This window comes from Pan paniscus, chromosome 6 (genome assembly GCF_029289425.2).
Source record: "Pan paniscus chromosome 6, NHGRI_mPanPan1-v2.0_pri, whole genome shotgun sequence".
Taxonomy (NCBI): domain Eukaryota; kingdom Metazoa; phylum Chordata; class Mammalia; order Primates; family Hominidae; genus Pan; species Pan paniscus.
In genome coordinates this window covers 48,646,981-48,660,052 of record NC_073255.2, presented here as the reverse complement: position 1 = coordinate 48,660,052, position 13,072 = coordinate 48,646,981, and the positions used below count along the sequence as shown (strand labels likewise).

General features: G+C 45.4%; 1 protein-coding gene across 1 annotated transcript in view; it reads left to right on the top strand.

The window, feature by feature from the left end:
* LOC117980937 (proline-rich protein 36-like) overlaps positions 1 to 13,072 on the top strand; it is a 60,193-nt gene that overhangs the window by 41,506 nt on the left and 5,615 nt on the right. The window contains 3 exon segments of the mRNA XM_063605684.1: positions 4,482 to 4,596; positions 5,712 to 7,096; positions 7,945 to 8,009. The gene's annotated coding sequence lies outside the window, so the exon portion shown is untranslated.

Here is a 13,072-nt window from a genome sequence, read left to right as displayed (position 1 = left end):
GGGAACCACTGAGGGCTTCTGAGCAGAGAGGCGATATGATCTGTCTCCTGATTTAAAAGCACACCCTGGCTGCCAAGTTGAGAAAGACTATGGGAAGATTTGGGTAGAAGCATGGGGGCCAAGCTGTGGCAACATCCCGTTGGGAGAGGATAGTGATCCTGACCGAGTGCACGGTGGTGGTGAGAGATGGTCAGAGCCTGGATACATGTTGAAGTCAGTCAGTAGGATTTCCTGACAGACTGGATGTGAGCTATGAGAGAAGGCAGTGGTCAAGGTTGAGTTTGATTCTAATTGAATTATTAAGTAATTTTTAAAAACACTACTGCCTTTCCCAATCCTACCAAGTAAAGGATGCTAGATAAAAGAAATCTCAAGTCAGGCCAGGTGCAGTGGCTCACACCTATAGTTCCAACAGTTTGAGAGGCAGAGATGGGAGTATGTTTTAAGGCCATGAGTTTGAGAGCAGCCTGGGCAACATAGCAAGACCGCTCTACAAAAATAAAAGAAATAAATATAATAAAATAAATATAGCCAAGCGTGATGGTGTGTACCTGTGGCCCCACTTACTCAGGAGGCTGAGATGGGCAGATCTCTTGATTCTAGGAGTTTGAGGCCAGCTTGGGCAACATATCAAGATTTCTCTCTCTACAAAAATTGAAAAAAAAAAAAAAAAAAAAAGCCTGACATGGTGGTACTTGCCTGTATTCCCACGTATTGGGGTGGCTGAGGCAGGAGCATCTCTTGAGCCCAGTTGGTCAAGGCTGCAGTGAGCTATGATTATACCACTGCACTCCATCCTGGGTGACAGAGTGGGACCCTGTCTCAAAATACAAATACAAATGAAATGAAATCTCAAGTCAGACCAGTCCCTTCTAGGCTATGTAGGCCTTGCAACCACATAGCTGTGTGATCTGGTTTGTGTGGCTGTGGATGAGGAAACCCCTGCCAATTGTTATTGGCTATATAATCAGTTTATTTTTCAATATAGTAATCAAATATATTTCATCATATTTGATGGTCTCAAATATGTGTGGGTTTTGGAATTCCCCTTGGAACAGGTTGTAACATCTTATTGGCTCCATCATTCCATAATTTTTTGAATCTGATCAGTTTTTAATAAGGTCAGAATTGATATTAGACTACCTAATCAGTTTTTAATGAGAAAATGAAATTGTGTTGTTTGCACTTTATCCAAGATTGGTGTCATATTGGCTAAATCTAATCAATACTTGAACAAATGCAAAATTAGAGCTTCTTTATCATGAAACACTATGTCATTCTTTAAGAAGATGCCATTTTTTTTTTTTTTTTTTTTTTTTTTTTTTAAGATAGAGTCTTGCTCTTGTCGCCCAGGCTGGAGTGCAGTGGTGCGATTTTGGCTCACTGCAACCCTTGCCTTCTGGGTTCAAGCAATTCTCCTGCCTCAGCCTCCCGAGTAGCTGGGATTACAGGTGCCCGCCACCCAGATGATTTTTGTATTTTTAGTAGAGATGGGGTTTCACCATGTTGGCCAGGCTCATCTCGAACTCCTGAACTCAAGTGATCTGCCTGCCTCAGCCTCCCAAAGTGCAGGGATTACAGACATGAGCCACCACTCCGGGCCTCCATTTCTTTTTTGTAGTCTTTAATAAACAGCTGCTATCATTGCAGACTTGCTATTTAGGCACGTAGGAATTTTTCACTAGAAGGCATGTAAAGAAAGACCACAGACCTTTGTAAGGAATTTAGCATTCATTCTTTGACTACATGACTGTCCCCAGAGCTATAACTTTACTAATGAATTTTTTAGAAGCCACTTAGCTAGCAACTGAGCCTAATCAGCCACTCACCCTCATTATTCAGTGCTCTTTTTTTATTGTCTATTTCTCCTCCAACTTGGCTATACTCACAAAGTGATAAAAACTTGCATTTGTTTTCTTTCCTTTTCAGAGACAGTGTCTTGCTCTGTTGCTCAGGCTGCAGTACAGTGACATGATCATGGTTCACTGTAGCCTGAAAATCCTGGGCTCAAGCAGTTCTCCCACTTCAGTCTCCCAAGTAGCTGGGACTACAGACATGTGCCACCATGTCCAGCTAATTTTTTCATTTTTTATCATAGAGACAGGATCTTGCCAGGTTGCTCAGACTGGGCTCAAAACTCCCGACTTCAAGTGATCCTCCTGCCTCAGCCTCCCAAAGTGCTGGGATTACAGGCAGACATGACCACCTGTGCCCAGCCCCCTATTATTATTATTTTAAATAATAGCTTTATTAAAATATGATTCACATACCATTCACTTTATTTATTGAAATCTGCAATTCAGTAGGTTTTAGATTATTCACAGAGCTGTGCATCGATCACCACAGTCACTTTTAGAACCTTTCATTACCCTGTAGAGAAATCCATATCCATACCCCTTAGCCACTACCTCCTACTCCCCCAACATGCCTTGGCCCCCAGCCTTAGGCAGCCATTGATTTATTTTTTGTCACTATAGATTTGCCTAATCTGGACAAATAGAATTGTACAATATGTGATATTTTGTGGCTTTTTTTCCCTCTTAGCACAGTGTTTTCAAAGTTCCTTTCTGTCATAGTGTCTATCAATATTTCATTCCTTCTATGGCAATATTCCATGGTAGAGACACACTGCGTTTTGTTTATCTGTTCATCAGTTGGTGGACATTTGGGTTGCTTCCATGTATTGGCCATTATGAATAATGCTGCTATGAAGACTGTTGTACAAGTTTTTGTGTGGACATATATTTTTATTTCTCTGGGATATATGCCTAGGAGTGAAATTGTTGCATTGTATGATGACTGTACATTTAGCCTTTTGAGAAACTGCCACACTGTTTTCTAAAGTGGCTACACCAGTTGGGTGCAATGGCTCACACCTATAATCCTAGCTACTCAGGAGGCTCAGTTGGGAGGAATTGAGCCCATGAATTCAAGACCAGCCTGGGCAAGATAGTGAAACCCTGTCTTGATTAAAAAAAAAAAAATCCAATTAAAATGACAAGAACAGAACTACCCAAACAAAGTGGTTACACGATTTCATGTTCCCACCAGTAATGTATGTGGGTTCCAACTCCTCCACATCTTCACTGACATTTTTTTTTTTTTTCTAGATAGGGGCTTGCTCTGTCTCTCAGGCTGCAGTGCAATGATGCCATCACAGTTCATTGCAGCCTTGACCTCCCAGGCAAAAGTGATTCATCTCAGCCTCCTGAGTAGCTGAAAATTACAGGTGTATGCCACCATGCTTGGCTAATTTTTATAGATGGATTTTACCATGTTGCCCAGGCTGGTCTCATACTCCTGGCCTCAAGTGATCTGCCCACCTCAGCCTCCCAAAGTTCTGGAATTACAGGCTGAGCCACCATGCCCAGCCTTCACCAACATTTGTCATTATGTTTTTTTTTTCTTTATACCTTAAAGCAGTATAAGAACGAGTTTCTTCAATTATAGGAAACAATATAATCCCAGGGCATTGGGAAGCTAAGACAGGAAGAGGTCTTGATGCCAGGAGTTTTTTTTTGTTTTTTGTTTTTGGGTTTTTGGTTTTTTTTTAAGACAGAGTCTCACTCTGTTGCCCAGGGTGGAGTGCAGTGGTGCGATCTTGGCCCACTGCAACCTCTGCCTCAGCCTCCTGAGTAGCTGAGACTACAGGTACATGCCACTACTGCCCGGCTTATTTTTATATTTTTAGTAGAGTCAGAGTTTCACCATGTTGGCCACGCTGGTCTCGAACTCCTGATTTCAGGTGATTTGCCTGCCGCAACCTCCCAAAGTGCTGGGATAGCAAGCATGAGCCACCATGCCCAGCCTGATGCCAGGAGCTTTAGACCAGCCTGGGCAACCTAGCAAGACCTGGTCTCTACAGAATATTTAAAAATTAGCCAAATGTGGGGGTACCTGCCTACAGTCTCTCTCCCTCTCTCTCTCTTTTTTTTTTTTTTTTTTTTTTTTTTTTTTACTTTTTGAGACATGGTCTGGCTCTGTCACCCAGGCTGAAGTGCAGTGGTGTGATCATGGCTCACTGCAGCCTGAAACTGCTGGGATCAAGTGATGAATCCTCCCACCTCATCCTACCAAGTAGTAGGGACCACAGGTGTATGCCACCCAGGTCTTTCTATGTTGCCTAGGCTGGTCTTGAGCTCCTGGCCTCAAGCAGTCCTCTCACCTTGGCCCCCCACAGTGCAAGGATTACAGGTATGAGCCACTATGCCTGGCCCCTACCCTGCCTATTGAGAACCAAAAGAAGGATCCAAATTCTCCTTAGCTCAACTTGAGCTATTTCCTAATTGCTTCATCAGCAAGGTGCTGGTTATTGGGTGTCCAGGCCTCCCAAGCAGCACAGAAATGAGGTAAGGGAGTTTTCCTGCTGCTTCACTCTGTGAGGAGTTGGAGGATGATGTTTACTCATTTGCAGAGAGAGATGCCTTGTAGCCACCTTAGGATGGAGGGGACCCTGATTCCAATGTCCTTTTTTTCTTTAGAAACAGGACCTTGCCCTGTCACTCAGGATGGAGTTCAGTGGTCCAATCATGGCTCATTGTAGCCTCAAACTCCCAGGCTCAAGCAATCCTACCACGTCAGTCTTCCCAGTAGCTGGTAAGCACCATGACACTCAGTGAATTTTGTTTTTATTTTTTTTGTAGAGATGGGGCCACATTATGTTGCCATGGCTGACCTTGAACTCCTGCACTCAAGGGATTTTCCTGCCTTGGCCTCCCAAAGTATTGGTATTACAGGCATGAGCCATTGTGCCCACTGTCTCTGGTTCTTAACCTTCTGCCTCCCTCTTCCACTTTTAAAGAATGCTTGTAATTACATGGGCTCTCCTAGATACTCCAGGATAATCTTGTTTTAAGGTCAGCTGATGAGCAACATTAATTTTATCTGCACTCTTAATTCCCCCTTCCTATGTAATTGTGCTGTGTAACATAGGACATGAGCAATTAGTTGGCAGGGTGGGGGGTTATTACTTTGGCCACCACAGTAACTTGTGCCAGGTACTGAGCTAAGCACTGGTGAATTAAGCATGAATAACACACACTCCCTAATCTCCATCCATTCATGGGAGGAGCACCTCACCTGCCATGCTCCTGAGAATCTGGGGAGTCAAGGAAGTCTTCCATGAAGAGGTGATGCCAAAGCGGACAAGTGACAGAGGAGCCGAAGCTAGCCAGGAAGAGAGTAGAGGTTTAAGGGGAAGCATATTATAAGCAGAGGATATCACCCACTTCAGAGACTCCCAGAGGAGAAAGAGTGTGCATTCAGGGGGCAGATGAGGCTGAGTTGGACTCCATAGCAGGTGAAATGGAGAGGAGCAAGCACTGAGGCTGCCTTGCAAGGCAGGGCAGAGCGGGGGCTGTTAAGGAGTTTGGACTTAATCCCCAAGGCAAGGAGAAGTGATGTAAATGGGGGAGTAACATGATGAGATTCATGGATTAGAGACATGGCTCAGGCTTCTGTAGAGAAGGCACCAGGGGGAGCAGATGGCTCAGTGGGTGTGCAGGAGACCTCTCACTGAGTTGAGGGAGAGGTTTTTAAAACAGAAGAAGTTTGAGTAATTTAAATGATGGTGGGAAGGCGCTAAAAGTGGGAGATAGGTTAAAGATACAGGAAAGTGGGAGGAAGAACTGACAAGTGAGGTTCCAGAGAGGGCAGGAGAAGAGGAGATTCCCTTAGGGGGATTAACACTTTCTTTTCTTTTTCTTTCTAAGACAGGGTCTCACTCTGTCGCCCAGGCTGGAGTGCAGTGGCATGATCTTGGCTCACTGTAGTGTAGACTTCCCAGCCTCAAGGGATCCTCCCACCCCAGACTCCCAAGTAGCTGGAATTGCAGGTATGCACCACCACCACACCTGGCTAATATTTTTCTTTTTTTTTGGTAGACATATAGTCTCACTATGTTGCGCTGACAGGTCTCCAACTCCTGGCCTCAAGTGATCCTCCTGCCTAGGCTTCCCAAATTGCTGGGATTACAGGCATGAGCCACAGTGCCTGCCCTCTGCTAGTTCTGTATTATCTAGAGTTGTCTTTACTTTGTGATAGTGTGTCCCTCATTATGCTGATCCTCTGCTAAAATTAATACTTTTTTTTTGAGATGGAGTTTCACTCTTGTTGCCCAGGCTGGATTGCCCAGGCTAGAGTGCAATGGCACTATCTTGGCTCACCGCAACCTCCACCTGCCGGGTTCAAGCGATTCTCCTGCCTCAGCCTCCCGAGTAGCTGGGAGTAGCATGTGCCACCATGCCTAGCTAATTTTGTATTTTTAGTAGAGATGGGGTTTCTCCATGTTGGTCAGGCTGGTCTTGAACTCCTGACCTCAGGTGATCCGCCTGCCTTGGCCTCCCAAAGTGCTGGGATTACAGGCATGAGCCATGGTGCCTGGCCAAAATTAATACTTTCTATATTAAATTTACATATATATATATTTTTTTTCTTTTTGATACCAGGTCTCATGCTCTCACTCAGGCTGCAGTACAGTGGCACAACCTCTGCTCACTGCAGCCTCTACCTGCCAGGCTCAAGCAATTCTCCTGACTTAGCCTCCCGAGTAGCTGGGATTACAGGTAAGTGCCGCCACACCGAGCTAATTTTTGTGTTTTTTGTAGAGATGGGGTTTCGCCATGTTTCCCAGACTGGTCTCAAACTCCTGAGCTCAAAGCAATTCACCCGCCATGGCCTCCCAAAGTGCTGGGATTACAGGTGTGAGCCACCTTGCTCATTCTAGTTTAAACTTTGAGTGGTTTGTGTCTCCTGATTGGACTCCTACAAATACAGAATTGATGGTAGGAAGGGTACCAGGAGATAGACCCACACAGATGGGATTTGGGAATAGGTTTGGTTATCCAAGGAGCAGTGCTGAGCTCCTTGCTAATGGGATATGGGAGGCTGGTGATTTCCAGGAAGTGACCTCACAATGACTCAAGCTACCACATACTGTTCATTGTGAAATGCCAGTTGAAGCATATGTCCTGCGAGCTTAGGGGTGCTACAAGTTGACCACTGCAGCAGTAAAGATGATTCTGAAGAATGGCATGGGATGGATCCTTTCGAATGCACTTGAGCAGCGGTCTCCAACCGCAGGGCCACAGAGCTGGAGGTGAGCAGCAGGCAAGTGAAGGGAAACTTCATCTGTATTTCTAGCCCCTCCCGTCGCTTGCATGACCACCTGAGCTCCATGTCCTGTCAGATCAGCAGCAGCATTAGATTCTCATAGGAGCACAAACTCTGTTGTGAAGTGTGCATGTGAGGGATCTAGGTTGTGTACTCCTTATGAGAATCTAATGCCTGATATTCTGTTACTGTTTCCCATCACCCAGATGGACAGTCTAGTTGCAGGAAAACAAGCTCAGAGATCCCACTGAGTCTACGTTATAGTGAGTTGTAGAATCATTTCATTATATATTACTATGTAGTAATAATAGAAATAAAGTGCTCAATATATGTATTGCACTTGAATCATCCTGAAATTATTCCCTCACTCCCAGTCTGTGGAAAAATTGCCTTCCACATATTCACTCTGTTTTTTGGTACAGGCAAGGTCTTAATATATTGCCCAGGCTGATCTCAAACTCCTGGCCTCAAGTAATATACCTCTCTCAGCCTCCCAAAGTGCTGAGATTACAGGCATAAGCCACCACCCTCAACCAAGACTTTCTTAAACCAGATAAAAATTAAGTGAGATTACTTGAGCCCAGGTGGTCAAGGCTGCAGTGAGCCTGATTGCACCACTGCACTCCAGCCTAGGTGACAGAATGAGACTGTCTCAAAAAATAAAATAAAATACAAATGAACCCTTTATGACATTCCCAGTAACTTTCCCTCCTAAGTGTTCCCCACAAGTCTTTGAATTCTGTTTAATTTTCACATAACATTTAAGACGTTTAAGAACTTATGTCTGTCTGTGTCATCCCTTTATGTCAAAAGATGCCTTTTTGTCACTTCCAGCTGGATCTACCATGAAAGACTTCTGAATCCAGGAAGAGAGACTGACTGGGCAACATGTTATTCAGGTACAAAAAGATTTGGACTGTAACTCAAAAATGATCAAATAATAGTGCATGCATCAAGTGCAATGGGAAGCTCTTCTGGAGAGTGAGAGAAGCTTCCAGTTAAGGTGACATTGAAGCCAAGTCCTGAAAGATGAGGAAGAGTTGCATGAGAGTGGGGAGGGAAGGGGGAGGTGGAGGGATGGGGAATGGGCTGGGATGGGATGGAGCAAACTGCCCGGGAAGGGAAACCAGCACTGTACAGACCTGAACAACAAAGATGGCATATTTTGTTCACGGAACGGTGAATTAAGTGTGGCAGGAATGCTTTGTAGAGACAGTAAGTTGCTTGTATGGAATTTTGCCCAAGAGACCTCATTGCAGTTTCTGATTTTTTGATGTCATCATCCATCACTGTCCTTGTCAAATAGTTTGGAATAGGTATAATGATCACAATAACCCCAAGCATAATATTTCATTAATTCTCACAGAATCACAGGTAGGTGCCACAGTTATCCCCATTTTATGAATGGAGTGATGAAGCCTTAGGAATAATGAATGATTTGCCCAAGCTCACCTGGATATTAAGACTGAGTCAAATGTTGGGTCTGGTCTGACTTTAATGTTTGCTTTGTTCATGAGCACCACGTATTGCCTCTCCTATGCAGTTAAGCAGGTAGACAAGTGACAGAAAAGCCCATGTTTGTCTCTACTCACACACTTCTGACTGAATGTATGTATGGAGTTTCTACACCATATTCTTCAGTGCTCTGGATATTAACTGGGTATCCCATGATTTTATTCTGACACTAGCTGGAGTTAGCACAGACCCCACAAGTTAGGGGCTCAGTCCCACGAGACCATCCTCACTTCAGATGCCAATGGCAAGTCCTAAGTTGTCACCTGTACTTTTGACCAACCTGTTACAAATCGGGGGTTCCCATAACTGTCTTCTTGGGTTTAATAATTTGCTAGAACAGTTTACGGAACTCAGAAAAACAGTTTATTTTCTTTTTTTCTGAGAGAGAGGGTCTTATTTGGTTGCCCAGGCTGGTGTGCAATGGTGCAGTCATAGCTCATTGCAGCCTTGATTGTCTGGGCTCCAGTGGTTCTCCCACCTCAGCCTCCCTAGTAGCTGAGGCTACATGCCTGCACCACCACATCTGGCTAGTTTCTTTTTTTTTTTGTATAGATGGGGTCTTGTTGTGTTGGCCAGGCTGGCCACAACAAATTCCTGGTCTCAAGTGATCCTCCCACCTCAGCCTCTGAAAGTGCTGGGATTACAGATGTCAGCCACCACATCTGGCCAGTTCATTTCCTATTACTGGTTCATTGTGAAGGATACATCTCAGAAGCAGTCAATGAAAGAGACGTGCATGCTGGATGCAGTGGCTCATGCCTGTAATCTCAGCACTTTGGGAGGCCAAGGTGGGAGGATTGCTTAAACTCAGGAGTTTGAGACCAGCCTGGGCAACATGGTGAAAACATGTCTCTATAAAAAATTAAAAAATAATAATAATAACCAGTGTGGTGTTGTGCACCTAGAGTTCCAACTACTAGGGAAGCTGAGATGAGAGGATGCCTTGAGCTGGGGACTGGGGAGGCTTAGCTTACAGTAAGCTGAGATTGTGCCACTGCACTCTAGCTTGGACAAAAGAGCCTGATCCTGTCTCAGAAAAGAGAAAGATACCCAGGGCAAGTTAAGTTCGGACGGGCACAGAGCTCCCATGCCCTCTGTTGAACATGCGACCCTCCCAGCATCTCCTGTGTCCAGCAACCCTGAAAGCTCTGCAAACCCCATTCAGGGTGTTTATGGAGGCTTTATTATGCAAGCATGATTGATAAAATCTTTGGCTGTTGGTGATTAAGTCAGTCTCCAGCCCCTCTTCCTCCTGGAGTTCAGTGTATGAGGCTGAAAGTTCCAAGCCTCTTACCATGTGGTTGCATGGTAATCAGCCCTCCTCTTGAAGAAATTTAGGAGCTTGCAGTCACCCAGTCATCTCAACAACATCCCCAAATGCATTCTTACCATGCTGGAGATCCCAAAGTTCTTAGAGGCTCTTGTGTTAGAAACCTGGGACCAAGACCAAATATTAAAACAAAAGATGTTCCTGTCACATCTATCACTGAGGTCTTTGTAAGCTTTAGAAGCTCTGTGCCAGGAACCAGGGACAGAGATTAAATATATATTTCTTTTCTTTTTTTTGAGAGAGAATCTCCCTGTGTCATCCAGGCTGGAGTGCAGTGATGTGATCATAGCTCACTATAGCTTTGGCCTTCTGAGATCAAGCGATCCTCCCATCTCAACCTCCCAAGTAGCTAGGACTACACATGCATGTCACCCATGCCCAGCTCATTTTTGTAGAGTCGGAGTTTCACCATGGTGGCCAGATGGGGTCTTCTTTTGTTGCCCAGGCTGGCCACAAATTCCTGGGCTCAAGTGACCCTCCCACCTCATCCTTGTAGAGATGAGATTTAGTTATGTTGTCCAGGCTGATTTCAAACTCCTGGGCTAAATCGATTGTCTCACCACAGCCTCTCAAGTAGCTGGGACTACAGGCGCATACCACCATGTTGGGCTAATATTTATTTTTATTTTTTTCTAGAGGTGGGGGTCTCACTATGTTGTTCATGCTAGTTTCAAACTTCGGGCCTCAAGTGTTCCTCCTGCCTTGACCTTCCAAAGTGTTGGGCTTCTGGGTGGGAGCCACCATGCCCAGCAATCACAAGGGTCTTTATTTAAAAAAAAAGAGGGTAGGAGATTCAGAATTGGAGCAGGAGATGTGGTGATGAAAGCAGAGGTAAGAGAGGGAGATTTGAAGATGCTTCACTTCTGGCTGTGAAGATGGAGTCAGGGGCCATGATCCAAGGAATGGGGGTGGCTTCTAGAAGCTGGAAAAGCCAAGGGAACACTTTAGAGTCTCCAGAAGGAATGCAGCCATGCTGACACCTTGACTTTAGCCGTAATAGACCTAGTTTGGGTTTCTGGCCCCTAGAACTGTAAGATGGTAGATTTGTGGTGTTTTAAGCCACTAAATGTAGGAAACTGCAAACTATGTTGCAGCAGCAAGAAGAAATGAACATGAAGCCAGGCATGATGGCTCATGCCGGTAATCCCAGCACTTTAGGAATTTAGGCAGGAGGATCACTTGAGGCCAGGAGTTCAAGACCAGTCTGGGCAATATAGTAAGACCTTGTCTCTACAAAAAATGAAAAAATTGGCCAGACGTGGTGGCTCACGCCTGTAATTCCAGCACTTTGGGAGGCCGAAGCGGGCAGATTACCTGAGGTCAGGAGTTCGAGACCAGCCTGGCCAACATTGCGAAACCCTGGCTCTACTAAAAATACAAAAATTAGCTGGGCGTGGTGGCATGCACCTGTAATCCCAGCTACTTGGAAGGCTGAGGCAGGAGAATCACTTGAATCTGGGAGGTGGAGGTTGCAGTGAGCCGGGATCGCGCCATTACACTACAGCCTGGGCAAGAAGAGTGAAACTCTGTCTCAAAATAAAATAAAATACAAAAAATTTAGCCAGGCATGATGGCATGAATCTGGAGTCCCAGCTACTTGGGAGGCTGAGGTGGGAGGATCACTTGAGCCTGGAAATTTGAGGTTGCAGTGAGCTGTGATTGCGCCACTGCACTCCAGCCTTCATGACAGTGAGATCTTGAAAAAAAGAAAGAAGAAAGTAAAGAAAGAAGAAATGAGCATGGTGGGCATGGGGACAGATGGCAATGTTAAATAGAATGGTCAGGGGTGGCCTCCTAAGCGAAAATTGAGTAAAGACTTGAAGGAGGGGAAGGAGCTGGCCAAGGTGCTGAGGGAAGAGGATCATAGGCAGAAACAATAGAATAAAATGTCTGAGGTGTGTCTGAGGCTCTGGAAGGAGGCCCATGGAGCAGACGGAGAGAGGGAGAGAATTAGGGGAGGGGGCCAGGGAGTTGCTGGGTGGGATCAGTACAGATCACGTAAGCCCTGGGAGGTTATTGCTCGGGCTTTGGCTTTTACTCTGACTCAGATGGGAACTGCGGGAAGGTTCTGAGCAGAGAGGCAACATGATCTGTCTCCCGATTTAAAAGCATTCTCTGGCTGCTGAGTTGAGAAAGACTGTGGGAAGATGTGGGTAGAAGCATGGGGGCCAAGCTTTGGCAACATCCAGGCGGGAGATGATGGTGGTCCTGACCAGGGCCATGGTGGTGTTGAGAGATGGTCAGAGGGGAGAAGTAGGGGAGGAGGCCAGGGAGTTACTGGGTGGGGATCTTTAGTACCTGTCGAAGACAGTCAACAGGATTTCCTGACAGACTGGATATAGGGTGTGAGAGAAGGCAGGGGTCAAGGTTGAGTTTGATTGTTACTAAAATTATTAAGTAATTTTAAAAAACACTACTGCCCTTCCCAATCCTACCAAATATGGGATGCTAGATTAAAGAAATCTCTTCAGGCTCATTGCAGTGGCTCATGCCTGTAGTCCCAGCTGTTTGGTAAGCAGAGGTGGGAGTATCTTTTAAGGGCAGGTGTTCAAGACCAGCCTGGACAACACAGCAAGATCTGCTCTTTACAAAAATATTTTTCAAAATTAAATAAATGTAGCTAGGCATGGTGATGTGTACTTGTAGTTTCAGCTACTCAGGAGGCTGAAGTGGGCAGATCTCTTGAGGTCAGGAGTTTGAGGCCAGCTTGGGCAACATAGCAAGACCCGTCACTCTACAAAAAAATTTAAAAAATAACCAGGCATGGTGGCACTCAGCTGTACTACCAGCTACTGGGGAGCTGAGGCAGGAAGATGACTTGAGCCCAGGAGGTCGAGGCTGCAGTGAGCTGTAAGTGCACAGCTGCACTCCAGTCTGGGTGACAGAGCAGGACCTGTCTCACAATACAAATAAACATACAAGTAAAATAATGAAATCTCAAGTCAGAGCCTTTTGGCTCTGCAGCCCTTGCAATTGCTCAGCCGTGCAGTGGGGTTTGCGTCGCTGGGAATGAGGAGACCCCTGCTCGGTGTTGTTGCCTGACTAATCAGTGTTTTAAAACATATATTAATTGGGGTGGGCACAGTGGCTCACACCTGTAATCCCAGCACTTAGGGA